Below are 21,651 nucleotides of genomic sequence, written 5' to 3'. Positions count from 1 at the left end.
CCATCCGTTTTGTAAGATTAAAAAGACAGAAATATACTCGTGTTTCTCCTACAAATTTTCATCTACAGTTGCTAATTACCGAGCTTGTGAGACGAAGGAGAAAAGAACAGAGAGAGAGAGAGAGGGGAGAAAGGAAGTAACGAAGATAAGTAAGAATATGATTTGTATCGTTTTGCATTAACGTTTAGCCCATTTTCCAATGATTTCACTAAGCAATGAAATTTCACGATTCGTTTGAATATGATTTTGAGTCTTCTAATGATTACTTTGTGAAATGAGAGATACGAAGAAGCAAACTATCTACAACGAAACGATACGACCAACTATATGAACCGCGAAATTACATTATACATTTATTCTTAAAGTTTTGATTTATACAAGTTATTATCTATATTTACTTAGTCTAAAAATAATATATTTTCGTTATATAAGATAATTACTTATACACGTACGTGTATATATATCTATGTGAATTTTACTAAAATAAATTCGGAAGATAATCGTTTAACAGAGGAATTGTTCGACTCTTGTTCAATATTTATCAAAACGAATCACAAAACAATGTTTCCAATGGTATCGAATAAAAAAGCACAAAGTCGTAGTGTTACGTAAAAAAATATTCTCCACCATCAATAATGAAAATAATCAAATTCAATAATGAAAGAATCCTGTGGCGATTGAACTCGCTTATCGCAACGGATAAATGTGAAATATGTTAGAATATTCGATTTCATTGGCGCGAACGCTGATTCGGCTCTTTCAATCGTAATTTCAATTTTCCATATCCTCTCCATATAAAATTCTTTACGTATAAAACGTTGTCAGATGCTTTGTCGATCGAAGTGTAACGATAGAAAGAGAGAGAGAGAGAGAGAGAGAGAGAGAGAGAGAAACAGCATTTGTTTGTCACGTGTAAAAGTGGAACTTAAAAGTTAGCATTTTGCATTGGCTTCTATACGGAGAAATGCGCTTTTTCAAATCCCATAGCACCTTCCTAGCCACCTTCGCATCCGCTTTCTCTGGTACAACGTAGAATCCCCTAGGAAAAGCGTGCCAATAAATTTTTATTGCTACTTTATGATGATAACGTCGCACTGGATACTGGTGAACCGATCCGTTTTAGTATAATGGCGTCGTAAATCACACTCTACGATAACTAGACCGTATTATCGTGCTCCCCTCCATGTAATTGAGGATTTTGCCTTGATGGATTTTTTCCGCGACAGCAAAAATCCTGATGGTCTCATTTGACTTTCGGTCTTTTAACGTTCGACCTCTCTCTTTCGAATCGACTGATTTTCTTTCGATCCTCCCTCATAAAGATAAGTGAAAAATATCCGTCACGGTAAATTTGTCGTCATAAAAATGATCGCAATAAAATATTTTAAATACTAAAATTTATCGAGAAGTAAAATTGTATTGTCTATTTATTCGTTTAATTGAGAGTTATTATTCCTTTCGATAAAAAGAAAAAAAGGGATCCATTTTCACTCGAAACAAATTTTGTAAAAATGTCATTACTTTTGCGACTCGTTAGGCATTTATTTTTTTTTCAATCATTGGTTTTTGTAACACTGGGTTCCATTTTCACACGATTAACTGTATTTGTTAATTTCTAGGAAAGTGTATTAGCAAACGTGGAATTAATAAGGGCAGCTCCCATAGGTACGCTCAAAAATAGCGACAACGTACGCTCGTTACCGGTAGGAAAATCGATACCACCTCGAACATGCGACCTGTCCTGCTGTTGGTGGTCCATCTCCAATCAATCCTGACAATTAATAGCATTCGCACTGTTGCCAGTGAAAATCACGCTCGGTTGAATATTCGACGCACTTAACGTTTCATTGCTCGTGGTCGAAGTTTGACGAGCGAAAGCACCAATAATTAAATGTGTGTATTGGGAAGTGTTGCACGCGTTCGCGCTCACACGCGTTCACTCATTCTATACGTCACTCATGATTTTAGAATACAGTTCATGCACGTATTCCAACGTGTAACATAAAATTAGAGAAATTGAATGACTATAAGTATGCGACTAAGCACAATCAGTTTCCAAACGATATAAACAACGCTAAATGAAAAAAAAAATATATCCAAATAAAATTACTCAACCAATGACACAATTTGTAATATAAAAATCGATCTAGTTTACTCTCAACATGATTCGTCCCATCGATTTCTCGATAAATTAATTATTTTTACTTAAAAATGTAATCTCTAAATGATAACGAATAATAAGAAATAAATGGAATATCATTAATTAGTATATATGATATGATAAATTAGATAAAACTTTCTATACCCACATTTAAGCATGTTTATGCAAACTATAAGTACACTTACGTATATATAATACATACATTTATGCAAGCGAGGAAAATCGTGTCGTAGTTATGCTCGAAGATACAAGTGACTCTCATAAATATGTATGGCACGTTTCTAGTTGCGTACTATAATTATTTTACATAATGTCATTATTCCTATAATTAATGACATTTGGAATTAATTCGTAGAATATTTTTCTTTTATTCGTTCGTAGAATCTAACATAGAGAATCTAACACTAGATCATTTAGCTAAAAGGAAAAATATTATTTTCTTATAATAAATGATTATTTCAATCGTTATCATTAGGTAGAAAGATTTTTCTTTAGAGTTATCATTTTTCATGATACTTTATCATAAAGATTTCTTCGAAAGTTTGAAAGTAGATGATGACTCGTTCTTGTCGAATTGAAAAACGTAATGAAAGACTTTCGTTGAGATTCTATGAAAGTAGCTTGAATAGGTTTCAAAAGATTCGCCTGGTCGTACTCGTTCATGAACGGTGAGAGGTACTACGATGGTCTTAAAGCTTCCAAGACGAAGGTTTTATCCGAGTCCTGATCTATGATGGCACTTGGAGTAGTCTTATCCATCAGGCTTTTACCGCGGCACGGTAAAGCTAGTTTGACTCGAACCGACCACTATGGGGAATCCTTCTTATTTGTTCCTGACGAGGCAACCCGATGAAAACGTATGTCGTTCGTAATCCAAGACCTTTCTCTCAACGATAACTAACACGGTCCCGAGCTACTTCGAACAATTTATATTCGTAATTTATACTACGCTAAGTTCCGCTTTTCTACTTCTTCTGCTACTGCTAACTCGACACACGATTTGAAAACGTCTTCCTTTCATGTCCTTTGACCTTTTAACATTCGTCCTTTAAAATAGATCTCTTGAAAACTTGGGAATTCTAGGATAGAAGGAAAGAAAAATCTTGCATTGCCAAACAATATTTTACATTCCTAGAAAGAACTTGTCGAATATTAAACTCGTAAATATAATATTATATCGATAAAATAAAATAATCCGATTAGTAAAAATAAATTGGAATATTAGAATACGTGGTATTGAATGAAATATAATGTAGATTACAAAAGATTCAATTTCATTTTTATATTTATTGATAATTTGAATACCATCATAATAATATCTTACATAAACTAGACGAGACTAATCTAAAATCTAAATAACGAAATTTCAAATGACATCATCCAATTCCTTCCTTTTTTTATTTTCCGTCCATTCTTCACGATAATCCAAAAGAATATTAACCCAAACCGTTTTTGGTTCCGTCGTTTCGGAAACGGTTTTGCAATCGAAGAATAGAGAAAGAGGAAGGAAGGGTCCAAAATCGTCTATATTTTTCGCCACACTGCGAAAATTGGCTCCTTCGACCATATACTTTTCTCATTTTTTTATTTTCTCTTACCGAAGAATAAGAGATAAAAATTGATTTAAAATCATCAAAGGTATTCATCGAAATTATATTTATATAAACATAAAATTTATATTTCATTCAAATAATAATTTATGAATAACTTATACCCTCTATAACACGAATTTTGTACATTATTATAACAAAATTTCTATACGAATGTGAGTTGAACAATTTTAAGCCTTAACAAAGATCTTTTATTTTATTTTTTTAAGACAAATGAGATTTTAAAATAATATTTGTATATTATATTAAGAACAAGAATTAGAATAAAAAATAATCGGTTTTAGTATAAATTGATGAAGTAAAATTGATCAAAAATATCAATCAATGTCTATCAAGAAAAATGATAAGTGATGGTACTCATCGTAGAGACACAGAGATATTAATGGTTAATCTATTAAACGATAACGGCTTATCAGACGACGAAGACGAAGAGGGAGACGACGAGGTCGAGGATGAGAATGAGGACGAGGACAATGACGACGTTGAGGGCGGTAATGCTCTAACAGGTGTCAAATCGTTCTTGCAATTAATTAATTAATTAATGTCTTGTACTCAAGATTGAGTTTACGATTTGACGACTCTTGAAATTCAAATGTGCCAATAAACACCTACACCTAGAACTAAAATGCAAATATTGGTTTCTACTACGATGTTGCTTTCTTCGTGTTTTTGGACCACGAATTACTTGATAATGAAAAACAAAAAGGAGAAAAAGAGATAGAGATAGAATGTATGAAATATAAATAAAAATGAAAATGAAAAAAAAAAAACACAAAAAGAAAGAATAAAATGAAGATAGAGAAGAGAATAGAGAAAAGAAACGGTCGAGAGGGTAGAAAATCGGCACCGGATTATCCGAGAAAATTGACTGCTAAAGGGAACGAACGATTGAAAACGATCCCAGCCGGAGGAAAAATGAAATCGTTTCCTCGCGGTAAGCGAATCCTTTGCACGACGCTTTCCCAAACTGCAAGGTGGATAGTGAAAGTGGGGTAAAGAAGGAAGAAGAGAATCTTCGCTTCGTTTCCACGTGAAATACGATCGAGAGCTTACTGACTTGCACGGATACGGACCGGAAACAGAGCCTGCACTTTTTCTATGCTGATCTGCATTCTTCTTCGAGATCTCATTTCCTCAACCGACTATCTGAGAAAGATCTCCCGTCCTTCATTCTTCTTATTCCTTTTTTCTTTCCTCGTATTTTCAACTTATTTTACATTCTTTGTAAAGTTCAACTTATTCTTTTTCAAAATACTTTCATCATATGCCCTCTTATGGTGATCCTAGGTTCGAATTTTGGATCTTACAATTTTTTCTTTTTTTTTTAATATTTAAAAAAAATAGGTTTCCATTTATTTCAAAATGAAATTTATAAATAGTGATATTTCAATTTTTGGGGAAAATAAATTACATCATTTAACATAAGCTTCGTTATTTGTAAATGTAATATAAGCAAGTACTTCCTCGTTTTCTTAGGTTTACTAAAGAGGAGAATTACGTTCGATGACAAGCATAACGCGTAAAGGCTCTCACTAAGATTGTAATTAATCCCACGATTTAAGCTTCAGTAATTTATGTCCTTCTGTCCAAACCGGCCGCCTGGCATTTCTCTTCGCGTAAATCACGGTTGCACCTTAAACCCAAGAACGAACGTTCTCAGAACGTTGACCCGATTTGAAAACCTTACGAGAAGCTTTGTTTCATGCCATTAAATCGTTTATTAAGTTGTTTAACTTGTCCAAAATCTAACTTTGCCTTAAAAGAAAATATCATTTTAAAACAAATAAAAATAATAATTTAGAAAAATATTTATCAATAATTAAAAGAATTAAATAAAAATTAATTTACTAATAAATATCTCGTTAAAGATTTACAATTAAGTCTAAAAAGTAAAATTCAGTAATTCTTTGTGTAAAAAGTTGTTAAATTAATTATTATAGTCAGTTCGAAGAAACACAAATTCCATATATATACATATTTTTGCGTAAGGCTCTTAACTTAAGAAGTCGGGTTAAAAATAAATGAAAACAAAAAGGAAGTTTCCGTCTGAAGATGAAAGGAAGAAAAAAAAAAGGGCGCGTTTACTCTAATACCGTTCGCACGAATACCTACAGACTGCTTTACTCTGGTGAAACCTGCAAAAAAGCAAGTCGGTCGTTACTTCTCCCTGACTTATGCGTCCTTTATGCGAGCTTAACACTACGTTACGCAACATGCGAAAACTAACGAGCATGTTTTTGCGAAAACACCACACCGATGTCTACACGAGAAATGTACCGTACTCGTAAGAAACTGTAACATTAACATACGTACCGTGTATTTTAAAGGATAAAGCAACTTAAACCTTCTAAGAAGATATATTTCGCAAGACTTGTTTTAAGCTACCTATCCCTTTTTGTCATTTCAACGATCAAACGTTAACAATGAATTTGTCAAGCTTATGTCGCTAAATAATTAATCTTTTCTTTACCTCTGTATATAAAATATTTCTCAAAGAAACGTTTAGTAACTAAAATCGAAAATAAATGAGAAAAGATAGCGGAGAGAAATGAAAAGATAGAAAAATAATAAAGGGACATTTATAAATTGGAGGTCAGTTGGTTTTATCTTTATATTCGGACGAATCTTTTATTTTTCGAATTCGCATTTTCTCCGCTACAATTTCCACGTGTACTCGTGCAAAAAAGCGACAGAACTCTTTGAAAAGTTCGAATAATGGACGAAGGCAACGGTGTGTAACGCTGAAAATAATGTACGACTGTTGGCTAGTGAAAAATAAGGGAACCTTTGGTAACATCCAGTACATTCATGTTGCTTGCTTCAGATAACGCCGCGTTACCTTTAATTGAACGTTCTCTCTTAGTAATATCGTACAAGGCAACTTCTAACCATCATGTATCCTTTTCTCTTCCGATGGAATAAAGTTTCAACTTTGCATTTCTACGTTTTATTCGCCACGTGTTTTCATCTTTCCTTCCGATAGTCTCTGTTGAGTAATTAAAATTACTGGTAATATTATCAACTTGAAACCCTACGAATTCACTATGTTACCTAAGTGCCATTACGAGACTACGAAGTTTACAAGACTTTCGAAGTGGCTCCGTTGTGACTTACAATTTCTATGAGTCGATACAAAGACTATTCATACCGTTCATCTTTTCAATTTTATTCGAGAAATGAAAGAGTCCTTTTCAGTATTATTTTATAATTACATTCTTTCGTTCTACCTAATTATAATATTACATTTCTTTCATCTTGAAAGAATTTCACATTTTTATAGATTCCCTCTCGTAAATTAAATTTATATTATTATTATGAAAAATTCGTAAAGATTTCTTTTGTGGTAATAATAAAACGGATTGATTGAAATTTTCCTATCGAAAGCAAATATCTTGATAACGTGTATGATAAAAGTGATGCTTTTTGTTTCTAACCGCGACAAAATGGATAAAATTGACAAAATTTAATGCTGCTAACCGAACTCAACTCGCTGAGATTGCATTTGCAACTTAGCCATACTCACAGCTCGTACTACTTAGAAACAGATACAGATAACACACCTGTAGCAAGCATTAGAAGGCGGTCCATCGTTGGCTAGTGTCTGTTTGTTAGAAGCTAGACGTTCGGATAAGCGGATAATCTTATTATATGTACGTGTCTGTCCTCACCTGACCGCAACATGACTTCCGTCTAACAGTTATTCTAACCATTACATCGTATTAACTTATGCCTCTTATCTTTCTTGTCCCTTCTTGTCGTTAACATTTGACTGCCAAGTCTACACGTCCGACGAGTGCTACCTTGTTACAACACTCCTATCTAGAATATTGCACTAACTAAGGAAGCTTTAACTTGACAACAGTAATATCAAGAATTCATTCGATTCGTGGATCTTCCATAAAACCTTGACGTTACATTTACTTTCCTTATCTTACAAAGATAAAATTAATGTAAAGTAGGTTTAATAATTTTTAAGAAAATTTACGACAATTTTATTCACTTATCTTCTTAATCTTTCTGTCTTTGACCATATTCATACTAAATTAATATACATTTAAATGATAAACTTATCATACTAACGTGAAGATTTTCTTTAGAGAGTAAAAGTTTTTCTGCTCAATCCTGCGTTATAACGTTTTCCATCGTTATTCGTTGTTGTCGTCGTCGTCGTTGTCGTTGTCGTTGGCGTCAGAGATACCGAGTTCACGAAATTGGAATGAGCCATGACACCGTAATATATTGCGAAAGCCTCGTGCATTCAGTTTTTTTTATTTTTTTTTTTTTTAACGGGGAGGAGGGTAAAAGCTTACCACGGCAAGTTCAAGCCGACGGTCATAAATCACGCGAGCCGGTAAACAGTCGCATTCGCACGAGGAATTCACGGCAAAAATAAGCTACGTTTCGACAATGAAAGAACCACGAGAAACAGTGAAAGAGAGAGAGAGAGAGAGAGAGAGAGAGAGAAAGAAAGAGAAAGAAAGGGAACGTGTTAAAGTGACAAAGAGCGAGAACGTACATAGATGATATGAGATACGGTCACCACGTTCGTTGTATTCCGAACAAGCAAGCGATGCCATTCTATGGGGTTACATATGCATGTAAGCAGATACATCTTAAAAATACCAAACAACTTTTTTCCTTTTGACTTTCTTATAAAATGACTTGTCGGAATAACAAAAAACAAATTTTAAAGTATAATTTTTCAAAAAGTTTTCCAAAGGAATAGCAAACGAAGAAAAATTATCCAACGATATATTGCAAGATTGTAAATAGAATCATAAAAGAAAAATCAATTGGTCTTGAAAATGAAAAGGAACTCACAACTTTTCTAAATTCTCAGTATCCCGACGAATATAAGCATTTTATCCTTTAATTTATCGTTTGTCGATGCAAAGACACTCGACTATATTCTACCATTACGATCGCCTCTTTATATCTTTCTTCAAGATATTGAGATTTCTCGACATCCGTGTTGCCGATTCAATTTCGTCGAGTAATAGAAGGTGGAAAGGGATTGAAGAAAAGGCACTGAGGGTTCAATGTCGAAAACAGGATACGATAATTACGTTCGATCGAAGGATTTAGATGAATTTTCGGTGAGTTCCGTCATTACAGAACCGATCGTTTACCTCGAGAATAGTCCGTGCCATTAAACATGAATCGAGCTCGCTAAATATTCAGTCGGATAGATCGAAACACATTGATTAAACCGTATGCGTAAATCGAGCGAGCCAATGTAGATTCCAGTTAAAGGGTGAAAGAGACAGAGAAACAGAGAGTACAGAGCAGACAAGAGAGAGAGAAAGAGAGAGAGAGAAAGAAGCCGATAGGGCAAAGCACAAGTAACGCTATATTAGACAAACACACATGGCGCAAATATCAAAGAGAGATACATACACGTGATAGCATATTTTAAATTTTGCAATTCACTCCTACCGCTCGTCATTGTGCTACCAAGAAAAAAGAATATCAAAAGATAGAGAAAAATAGAGAGATAAAGAATAAAATAACAAAGTTATTACAAAAAGCGGGAGTTTGGGCTCTCGTGAAAAGTGTTCAGAAAGTTTTCATCCGAACAAGCCTAGATAAAGCGAGCTTGAAGATAATAAGCAGGCTAAAGGATCCACAGCTAGAGGCAAGCCAGCAAGCATTGTTAGTTAAACCAGGAGATAGTAGTGATTTAGAAGAGCGGCCGTAGGATACTGGCCGTGTTTGCATAGAGAGGAGGAGGGATACTGAACATGAGAAGAAAAGAGTAGATGAACAGGAGGATGCTGATGTCCTCTATCTCTTTCTCTCCAAAGGCTCGGAGATGCAACCCTATAGGAACAATGCTGAGGTATGTATATCCTCGAGCAGACAACCGAGCGACCAACCAGCGACGCCAAGCTGCATCCAACAGTGGCAATGGGCCATGGGGATACCTCGTAATTGCCGGTCGGTCCTCAAGTGCCAACGACAGTGGTCAATTTCATCCCCACCTCCTCCGACTACTATCAACCCGTTCACCTCTCCTCTCTCTCTCTCTCTCTCTCTCTCTCTCTCTCTCTCTATCTTCTCGGACCGCGGCACCACAGGGACCCCTTTTACGTTCTACATATACTAGCAGGATTTGGCAAGGATTATGCCGGACACGGAACACACCGTAATTCGATAGTCTAAAAGTGATCGCCAGCTTTGACCTAACACTTATATTCTCTCGGAGAAATATTCTTTCACGCTTTACGACCACCCTGATTCTGGTCTAGCATCATCGGTTTTCTTACTCTATTGTATCGGCATTGACATTAATCGTAACGTAAATCGAGTAACATTATATTGTATTATTCATAATAAAATGAAGATAAAAGAAAATTTTCTTTTATAAAGAAAAAAGAAAATAGTCCAACAAAAAAGAAATTACCGAATCTCATGTTGGTTGCATTTCTCAGAAGTTTTTTTTATCGTTAATCGAGACAGATACCGTTTACGTGGGATATCTATATATATACATGTGTGTGTATATACCATGAGGATTTGCTGAGGATTACCGCGGACACCGGAGGTGTCGTTCCTCTCTGTTGTCCGATCGATTGGTCCAAAGGAGAAGATTCAACGACGTCGCTTTACTGTACCAGGGCAAGCCTGAAGATTTTACCTCGGCCAAAGTTCAAGGATGTTCTCTTTGCTCTCTCGACTTCTCGATTAGGACCCTTGAGACATTTTGGATTGCTTCCTTTGCTAAATTCGTTGCTCGGATTATTGTCACTTGTTTCTTTTTTTCTTTTTCCTTTTCTTTTCTTTTCTGTAACACTTTAAAAATAACACAAATATTTTATTGATTTTAATTTATGTGTTCTATATATATTATATAAAAGAAAATAAAATTCGAAAGAGTACGATAGAACATAATGGAATTCATCGAACGATTGAACGTATTGGAAATACGATTGAAAACGCCAAAACGATTTTAAAAAGGGGACCAGCTTTACGACGGGAACGACACGTTTCAATAAAAAAAAAATTTCTCGTAAACCAAGAGTAACTTCGGTATTGCCATATTTCGTTTGGAAGTTCGACGTAGCCCCGATTAAATCCGTACGTCTCTGTTTCAAAGTGTCATCCCAGCTGTCTCATTCGAGCAAGCGACGCGAGGTACCGTTTCCAAAGTGTTCTTCGTTTTTCGGCAACGAGCCCTCGCGATAAATAGTCGTTGGCAAACGTTTCAAATAGGAAAAGGGAGAGCATTCGAGAGAAGGGAAAAAGACTCTCGAGAACGCGGTAGAAAGGAAAGGGGAAGGAGGAAGGGAGAGACGACGTTATATACCAAACCGAAAAGTCTCCTTCCTATACGTGAGAGAACGCAGTAACGTAACTACTATTTTTCTTCGATTCAAATAATATTTTTAGATGTTTGCAAAATATATTTCTTTTTTTCTTTGGTATTTAAAATTCATACAAAAAATAAAGCTTAGACACAATATGAATACAATAGATAATTTATATTGCATCAATTGATTTGTTATATCGAAAAGAAAAATTTATCATTTGGCGTATAAATAGAAAATCTGAAAGAGTAAAAACAAGGTGATAGAAAGGGGGTAACAATTTGGTCGGAAAGGGATGGTTCTAGAATCGACCAACCGACCGACAGATCAGCCATAATTTCGTATGCAAATACCAAATGGTCCCAGTCACCACGATTGCTACTCTCTAGTCGTCGAATCAACGGAATTTTGTTATCCTGGCTGTCGCATGGTCGTCGCCGTCGTCGTCCACATTGGCGTTCGCATGGTTACGTCACTGAAGGCGCGCGTACACACTAGCGAATGTTGGCCGAACGAGAGAAGTACACACACTGAAGAGAGAGTCCGACGTACATCGACGATACGAGCTTCCCTCGGTGGAACGTATGTTACTCGTACGAGCGAGCGCTTATCGTCCGCGAAGTTTCGCATTTTCTGCAATTTTCCGCTCTGCGACGAGTCGGGAATTTCTGGTTCAACGTGGACGCTTCGTACGTTCCTCTCACTCTCACTGTCATTCTCTTTTTCTTTTTTTTCTTTTTCTTTTTTCTCTATCTATTTCTTTTCTTTTGTCTGCTCTACTACTCTCTCTTTCTCTCTCTCTCTCTCTCTTTCTTTCTTTCTTTCTTCATCCACTAGAGAAGTCCAGTTGAAGCATACACGACGAGCCAGACGATGGACTTCGCTCGGTTCGACGCTTTCCTAAGCGCAGTCGAGAAAACGAGGACACTTTTGTCAATGGTAAGAGAGAGGGATGGGACGTCGTTCGATATGGAAAGAAAAGAGATGGAAAAAATGAACCTTGCCAAACTCCCAAGCTCTTTATTATACCGCTTGGATTCTAGCAGAAGTTCATTCCGTACGATAATGGTGGGTATTTTATGTCACTAAAACGATATTATCGGTGCCCTTCTTTGGATCAAATCCAAAACTAGCTAGGACGAGTGTCGCCCGATGAAATTACCGAGGTAACGTAAAATATCCCTCAACGTGTAATCGTAGTACCTTCGTAACCCTAATACACACATCCACCATACTTTCCTATCGGTTTACAGTTTATATCACCATCCAACCCTAGGTAGTTTCGAGTATCAGTTAGTCGTGCGCATGCATAAAGCAACAGCGAACCCGGTGCCGTTCTTCGTGGATGCTGAAAGGGTATTTTGGATTGCAGATTTCTTCAGGAGCATCCTGTAAAGTAACTTCATATCGAAACTCCAAGAATAATTACTCTAGCAGAGATATTAAAAATTTGGATTGATCTTACGAGAAAACGAAAAATTGAATTTTCCTCTTAATATTTTTAAAAAATTCTTTTTTTGCTTTTATTCTCTCTTTTTCTTGTTTAACGTCAATATTCTATAATTCGATGACATCTTAGAATCATCGTTAACGCTTGCCGTTTATGTCTAAACGAAATAAAAGTTATAATTTTAATGAGAACGCAACACACCGGTACAGTTTAACGATTCTTAACTCTTATTGCAGGGTATCGCGATGCACATCATTAAAATATTCAGTTCACTACATCAGAGTGTAGGTTTCTAACGATTCTTTCGTTTCCATTTCTAGCGGAAAACCGAATACTTATGTAATGGCATCGCAAAGTAGAGGATCAACGTGTTCACTGCACCTAACATTACATATATATATATATATATATATATATATATATATATATTCGTAACGTTATTGTGAGCAAGCTCGTACTTTTAAGACTTAACGTAAAGAACATCCGTTTTGCCGTTATTCTTCTTTACTACGCACCCACCTCGTTTCCTCTATCATGATAGCAAGAGAAAGCAACGTTTGCAAGTTCCCCACCGAGAGTAAGTTTTTTTCTTATACTGACAAACAAGCTTGTAGTAGAATGTAGTTCGTAACATAGGAGGGAAAAAGAGAAGCATACTAGCGCAAAATATACCTGGAAATGGTTTCAATCCTGAGCCACATTTACCCTCAAAAACGAGCAGTCACGTAACTTCACTTTCAAGAATCTCCTAGCACGTAGATTGAGTATAATAAAAATCGGTGTCCAGCTATGGGGACATTTCTTTCTCTCTTTCTTTCTTTCCCTCTGTCTGTCTCTATCTATTTTCTATTTTCCATTTTTCTCTTCTTCTTCTTCTTCTTTTTCTTTTTCTTTTTCTTTTTCTTTTTCTTTTTCTTTTTCTTTTTCTTTTTCTTTTTCCTTTTCTTTTTCTTGTTTTCTAACGTTACCATTTTGTAAAGCTTTTCTACGATATGCTTTCACAATACTGGCCAACGTTTCTTTATACATGCATATATACCATAGAATACTCGGAGCTCAGCCCCGATATTGAGGCTGAAGAATGCATCTTGTCCTCTTGCTTCGAGAGAGAACAATGTTTCGGGTGCATGTTGTTGCCGGACACGCGAGGCTAGGTAAAGAAGAAAAAAGTACACGTTAGAGGAGGATATGTTGAGATATATATGTATGTAAATGCATAGTCGATCGGGATATAGATTATCGGAAGCGAACGTGTAGCTACATGTATTGAAGTTACTCTTTTCTCTTTCCGTTCTTTATTTCTCCCATTTTTCCATCATCGAGCTAACGTATATACGAATTCATCGATGATGGACACCAAAAATCGTTCCGTCCTGTTTTACATTTAAAAATCTACAACAATGGTTACAATAATAACAGTATTTGAAAATTTTGTCTCATTGTTCTTAAATTTGAAATATTTAGTTGAAAAAGAAAAAAGAAAATAAATTTACTTCTATTGTGATTTTAGATAGTCCAACAAGAAAGATACAAAAATTTTCTCCAAATGAGACGTAATTTTATCTTTCGCTCTTATTCATAAAGCTTCATTTCCGTTTCCCAGGAATACGCGAAACGGAAGTAGAATTTCTAATGGCGAAGGTATCGTGGCCGAGTAAAGGCGGAAGTTACGTCTTAACTAAAGTTACCAACAGCAAACAATGAGCTTTCCGTTTGGAGCGTTAAACAAAACAAAAGAATCCTTGCCTTCCATGAGATTTTAATTAGTACATTAAACACGATACGCTACAATGCCTTGGTAATTAGATTTAGTTTTTTCCGACTTCTTGTTGTGCATATAAATAAATATACTCAAATGGATACTTGTTTTGTTTGTCGAACGTTGTATGGAAATTTCTAGTTACTTTTCACAAATAACTCGCTATAATACATTATATCACATTGGAGTAATTAATAGAAACATAGAAAATGGAACGAGAGGCAGGCAAGTATTTCCATGTCGAAGTGGATTATCCCTTGAAAATCAATATCAAACGAACAGGGGCATGAATGGCTTAGCGATAAAATAGATATGTATAATTTGCGTTAAATTAAAATGCTCATAGTTCATTTCGTAATATATATATATATATATATATATGTGTGTGCAAAAGTAAAATTCCAATTTTTAAATATCGAATTTAAAGAATTTAATAGTTTTAATATCAGACAATTGTTAAATTATCAATACAGATATTTTTGTACAATTTCCCGAGATATTTTATCAGTATATCATTATTGTTAATAGTTGAAGGATCTTCAAAAATTCACAATGGAAATTGTAGATTTTAAAATTTGTATTTTATGTTTAATTTGAAACACGCATAAGCTTTACGCGATATTCATTGCCACGTTGGTGGTTTCTTTTTGGTTTTATTTTTTATTTACGTATTTTCGTATTTTGTAATTATCTCAACCAGACAGAAATAAAAAAATAAAACGGTAAACGGATAACATTGATCGGTTCATCTAACCAGATATGTATTTAATGTATATGGTGTAGATGTATGTATATTTGCGCATATATACGACATGCGTAAGCAAAAAGTATGGTCCTTCAGGGAGATTTTAATTACCACGTTCATTAGTGGCAGTATTTGCTGCGTTACTCTTTAGAGTTGTTTGTAGATCAGAAAGCAGAAACTTGCTGACTTTGCTGGAGAGCGTCGGGACATTTCGAGACTTATCAACATCACGTGACTCCTGGTGCGTAGAGAACCCTGTTCAAATATTACAATGCGATTAATCATTTCTTTTCATATTTGTTTATAATATCCCCCAAGTAAAGTGAAAAGAAGCTTTACACTGACGATTTAACAAGTCTTTATAGGTAGTCGTTAATAATCGTCGATCTTATGAACAAATTTATCGGACAAATTTTATAACAATATTGTAATAATTAAATATAATATTAATTATTTTTATTATATTAATTACGTTATGATCGAAAAGTGAATTTTCGTGAAAGAGAAAATAAAGTAAAAATCTGACTGAAAAATAAAGTCGCTTGATTTTGAATAACTCATAAGCATGTGACTTGTTAGAAGAAAAAATTATACAAAAATTACGAAGCAGCCCTTCCATTATACAAACGAAATATTTATTAAACACGTCCAAACTAAGAAAGTGGATTTGCTGGTCTCCTCTTTTATTATTTTTACGATTTTTAGTGTGTGTATAAGTCGGACATTGAAAATGAGATGGTTGTAAATTCATCTCCAATGAGGGAAAAAAACCTAGACGCGGGAAGTTAATTCGTTGACGCGGAATTGCGGCAAGTCAACCGTTAACGTCGCCGTAAACACAAGGGAAAAGTCGTAAAAGAGGTTTTTAGAAAATACCCAGTAGGAAGTAAGCGACAGAGAAAGACCACGGTGGTCATTATTGAGATAGGAGTAAAAGATGAAACGAGTTGGTCTTGGTGTTAATGTTGAAGTTGGTGATGTTGGTATGCTTGGTGGAAGTAGGAAAGATAGTAGGTGACTGCTGCAAATTAGAGCGTTACCGTTGTTGATAGCTGTGTGTTGCTTCCCTCGTGAATGGATGGAAATAGCTGGTGGCTGGCAAGGACATTGTTACTTGCTTGCTAGCAAGCTAGCTAGCTAGTTGGCTAGCTTTCTGACTAGCTAGCCTGGCCAGCTAGATAGAGAATGTGCCTACCGTTATTTTCATTGCTGACGTTTTCCGCTTCCAATTTCGTCCCAGGAAACATATACTTGTATGTGTAAGAGAAGAGAGAACTGAATGAGTTCACGTTAATGCTTTGAAAACTGGTCATCGTTGGTACGTCTGCACCGATGGACCGTTGCGTGATATGCTTCCAACCAGCGAAGTGGCCTTTTAATTTCAGATAAAAGCATGAAGTAGAAACGAGATATATCTATATAGTAGGAGGTCTAGGTATCTATAGATGCGTACCACGATTCTCTATCATAACCATGGGATTCTCTCCTTTCTATGTTTACGAGCAATTCTTTTTTTTTTTTTTTTTAATAGTGTTTTTTTTTTAATGGACTTTCCGATCGATTCTACATTTTTCTCTTTTTTTCTTTTTTTTTTTTTTTTTTTGTTAAATCAATTTTTTTACGGAAAATGTAGTATTGTAAATGTATACGTGTACAAAATATTCGTATGTTACAAACGTTTCGATAAATGCGAAACATGATACTCATATATTTTGAAGTATTAAATAATTTCACTGCTGTATAACGTATTACAAGAATTCATTTCTTTGGCATCGGTTGACATTGCTTCGATGTTGCGGTATTTGACATGAGTTGGAACAAAAATATTAAAATAAAACATGATACATTTCTATCAAAATTTAATATACGCTCACTCAGAGAAATATTCAAATTGCATTTCTATAATTTAATTATACGGACTTATTAAAAAATATATCGCAAGCAAATCGTAGATATCATTTTCCAATATTTCCGATAACGAGTAGGTATATGAAAAAGGGAAAGAAAACAAGACATTAATGAAATATCAAATTGATCTTAATCGGTTAAAAAACAAACCTTATATATGATTAGTCGATTATTAGTCTCGCTTATAATAGTTCGTTTAGAATAGTTTTTTATAGGGCTAACAAATTTTATGATCATCTACTATATTAAATAAATTGGTCCGCTAATTACTTTTTTCTTTTCGATGATAATCAGAATCGTACAAAAATTTTCGTAAAACGTAGGACTATCAGTGAATAAATTCAAATGAGAATTAAGTAGTAATTATTAGTCTACGTGTAAAAATAATAGAAAAAACACTCAATAATATAACCAATTTGAATGTATATACAATATATGCAAAATACAATCTATTTAAATAGTTATTATTCCCAGAAATCCGTTAAGTCTGGTAATTCGTTTATTTCGTTCATTTGTTTGTTCACAGAAAATCTCGATAATTCGAAATCAAAGGTAGTTAAAGTATCTCGCAAGGGATAGGACAGAAAGGTTAACAAGGTTCTCGATAATTTGAACGAGAAGTAGTAGGATTTGACATGAACATTTAATCCAAAGCTTTTGGGTTTGGAAATTTCTTAAAATGATATTGGCAAAGGAGTAAGGGAAAATTTAGTGTTTATTGAAACGAATGAGGATCAGCATTTCGTTGAACGATTATATCCTTTGGCCATAACGCTAATGATGGCGGCGTATATACGCCTATCAGAAACGATGGGATACGTAGTAAGCGTATGGGGGTTTACCACCGGTCGGTGTGGTGGAAAGTGGCCAGACGGATCAATATCACATTACTATAAATAATTAATAGGCGGCTCTGTTTCTGTGCGTTTCGCGTCCTCCCTGTTTGTTGCTTGCTTGCCTACTTGCTTGCTTGCCTGCTTGCCTGCTTGCTTGCCTGCTTGCCTGCTTGCCTGCTTGCTTACTCGTTCTCTTTCTCTAGCTATTCCAATTTTCTGCTTGGTTTACGGATCAATATGATCAAAGCGAAAGGAAACGATGGTAATTGCGCGACGAGAAGAGGGGGGATCCAGTCAAAGTAACGAAAAATCCTCGTACACGATTCGAGCCTTTGTGCGTGCTCCGTCCGTCATTGATTTCCAATTCACGAGGTGACTACGATAGAATTTGCCACTATCCGATCGAAAGGGAAAGCAAAAGCTTTCACCGTTTATCTCGTAACATTGCCGTTACAATCCCGAATAAATTACATTTTCATTTCATTTATATCGTATCGCCGATCAGTTTTATGTTCGTCAAATTTTTTTATTTAAATCGCGTTACCTATCCCCTTCTCTTTCTCTCTCTCTCTCTCTCTCTCTCTCTCTTCTTTCTTTGTGCAAAATTTCATGGAGCAATCAATTTTGCTTTTACTAAATATTGCGAAAAAAATAGAACACAAAAGAAATTTGGAAGAGAAATGAAAATGAGAAAAAAAGAGGAAGACAAAAAAAAAAGTAAAGTAAAATCAACTCACTAATTCGACCGAATTTTTTCTTTGACACTTATTATATATTGCTCTTTACAAAATTATCGAATCTTTCAACTTTCCACTCTATCCTTTTATCGAAGGTAAAAATAAAATCGGCTACTTTCGCTCGTGTTTTACGAACATGGAAAATAGAAGAGAAGGAAAAAAGAGAAGAAAGAAAACGATTTTGTTTGTTCTCCCGCTTCAAATGCGAATACTTCCTTCCATAGCTGGCTTTTATCAAGATATTTGTTCTCAGATTCGAATTTTGTCAATTCCCATTGGAATTATACGATTCAATCCTTCCGTGTGAAACAAATTATATTATTTACACATAACACTTCATTGTGACGTTTCACTGCTTTACATAATACCCCGTGGTTTATTCAACTGACGAAAACAGAAGCGTTCAATCGAAATAATTATATTATTCATTTTAAATTACTATATTCATTACTGGCTAAAAGTTTACTCATTTGCTAATTTCTTAATCACGAACGTTAGTTTGCGAATTTTAATCAATTTTCTCTAATATCATTTCATTGACTTTTTCAGTGATTGATCGATCAGAATGAGAAACATCTGTGACATTTAAATATACAAATTAAAAACGCTTGAACAAGCTTCTTGCCACACGTAACGACAACTGTTCTTTTTTTTTTTTTTAAATTACTTTACAATGTGTCAGCTTGTCAAATTCAAATAATATTACGAAAATTATGCGATGCTGAATTAATCTATCAGCAAAATACAAAGAAACTTTTATATATATATATATATATATATATATATATATATATATATAAATGTGTGTACATATAATTCATTCATGTTTACGAATGTTAACCTACTCTATATAGTCGAATATCGTTCAACACCAAATGGATATAATACTTGATACATGTTTATGCGTTTTAAACTCATTGAATTTAGAGTTATGAGATCTTGTCTCGATTCTTTGAAAATGCTTCGTTGGCTCGTTGACCATTTAGTATATTGTACCGAAGCAGGCAAACGCGTAGCGTGAGCAATACCAGTCACGATATCGTCAAAGTCATAAAGGCCGTCCGAGAGAATAGCCTATTTTACGGATAATTAGACAGGTGCTAAACGCGTAGACGGAAGAGCATATTATAGGATAAGTATCAACCATCGTCGAGGCTTATGAAAGGACGATGCGAACAAAGCTCGTGATCATCGATTTTAACGCTCATGTGACTTTATCGATAATTATTTTCAAAATAATGTTTAATAATTACGATAAAATTATGGACAATATTACATAGGAAAAATTTCATTGTATTAAAATTATATTTTATTATTATAAATAATATTATACTACATTTAATATCTTCGTTTCTCTAATATCAACCTATTCTTGTTTTATGGCGTTTAATTCCAAATATTATTAGGAAGAGCAGCTTTCAAGCTAATATTCTGAGAATGATTTTACGACTGTTATTTTATCTCCATCATCATACTCTCCGTGTTTATGGAACATACGAAAAGAAATCCTACAGGCAGATGTAAAAGGAGAAATGTAGCTTCTGAATCGACAAAATTCGATTCGTAAACTTTGACCATAAACATATAGATTTCATAGGATTCCAAATTATTTACCCTTACCTTCTCGGGATTTTTACTGCCTATATCTTCTCAAACATTCAATTATGGAGAAAATTCTATTTTATTAATTCGTCATAAGAGTTTTTTTCGATATTTTATCTCTTTCAATTTCTCTCGTTAATTTTAGTAAAATGAGATTAATGTGAATAAAATTTATCGAATATTGTATATATGTAATATTATAATAATAATGTTTTATTTTCCTTATTATTTTGATGAGCATAATTAAATTCATGAATTTATTCTGCGAATGTTAGATTTGAGTTAATTATATTATTTTCAGAATATTTAAAAAATTTTATTTTTACGAATAACTTGATAATATACTATAATATATTCCAATAAAGATGAAGTGCTAAGGGATTAAATATTATACAAATAAATATGTTGTAACATAAAACAACATATCATTGATATTCAAACTTAAATCAACGTACATTAAATCCAACATGTATATTTTCTTTTTTTATTTTCAATCAATATAAAATATAAAAATATCAGTCATCTTCATCAAACATAGGAAAGTCGAGTAAATTTACACATCCTACCTTGACTCGAAATAATCCTTCAATGTCGTCAGCGTACTTCCTTTTATTCGTGTCTACAAAATCCTGTGATGCTCAAATAATCACAAAGTTTCGAAAAAAACTTCCCCACTTCGCCCAATTCGTAAGTGCTTGAGCTAACATAAAAATGAAATAAATACAGATAATAGTAAATAAAATAATAATTAATTCAGAATAATATCGAGTATTATAGTTAAATAAGTCAAAATATATTAACGAAAATAATTAAAATATCGAATAGAATGAAAGTGTAACATAATAAAGCAATGTCAAATTCACGTCATTTCACGTTTATTCTCTCATTAGTTATTTTGTTTCTCTTCGATCTCGATCAGAATTATTAAATTATTCGCATTCAATAATTCAACAGCTATCTAACTCGTAACAAACGTCGAATCTTATTTTAAAGAGCTTGATAAATACACAGAGTTTAGTCGAAACGGATACATCGTTAAACGATAAAGTGTCTCAAATAAGACAGAAATAAAAGAGAAAGAAAGGGACTTTTTCTCGAGAAAGAGTAGAAAAAGAACAGCTGACTGTACATTAAAAGATAGAGACGGATAGGAGGTAGAAATAATGAAAATGGAAGGGTAGAGAGAAGAGTAGGTGCATCGTTATAGAAGCAAGGAAGGAAGGAAGGAAGGTCGTGTAGTCGAGAATGAGTGGTGGGACGGAAAACGAAAAAGTGAGATGGAACGACGTAGAAAGAGAGAAAGAAAGAAAAAGAGAGATAGAGTGAGGATTTTAGGAGTGGGGAATGAAGGGGGGAGTAGGGTGGAAAGGGGTGGGGCGTGCAGATCTGCTGGGAAAACGTGCTTGGCTTGACAAGAACCTCGAAGAAGGAGGGTGTTTCGAGCGATCCGGTTTGAATAAGTAGTTACCAGCCTAATAGTCGTGCCGGACCGTGACGACAGTGGAATACGAAATTTTCGTACAGACACCGGTAGTT

The 21,651-nt window shown here is 34.4% G+C and overlaps 1 protein-coding gene and 1 long non-coding RNA gene across 5 annotated transcripts in view; one reads left to right on the top strand and one right to left on the bottom strand.

Annotated features, from left to right (window-relative positions):
- The window catches only part of timeout (circadian regulator timeout), a 166,786-nt gene that overhangs the window by 115,313 nt on the left and 29,822 nt on the right, over positions 1–21,651 (top strand).
- Positions 1–21,651, bottom strand: part of LOC149032992 (uncharacterized) — a 58,954-nt gene that overhangs the window by 13,224 nt on the left and 24,079 nt on the right. For 2 of the 4 annotated variants that reach the window (XR_016176145.1, XR_016176146.1), the window contains exon 2: positions 10,279–10,563. This is a non-coding gene — a long non-coding RNA (uncharacterized LOC149032992). Of the gene's footprint in view, positions 1–5,716; positions 10,564–11,431; positions 12,921–21,651 lie in introns of those variants that run through there. The other 2 variants (XR_016176144.1, XR_016176143.1) reach the window with 2 other exon arrangements.

This window comes from Polistes dominula, unplaced genomic scaffold (genome assembly GCF_049000335.1).
Source record: "Polistes dominula isolate Pdom_NZ unplaced genomic scaffold, Pdom_raw_medaka contig_31, whole genome shotgun sequence".
Taxonomy (NCBI): domain Eukaryota; kingdom Metazoa; phylum Arthropoda; class Insecta; order Hymenoptera; family Vespidae; genus Polistes; species Polistes dominula.
This window is presented reverse-complemented; position numbering and strand designations above follow the sequence as displayed.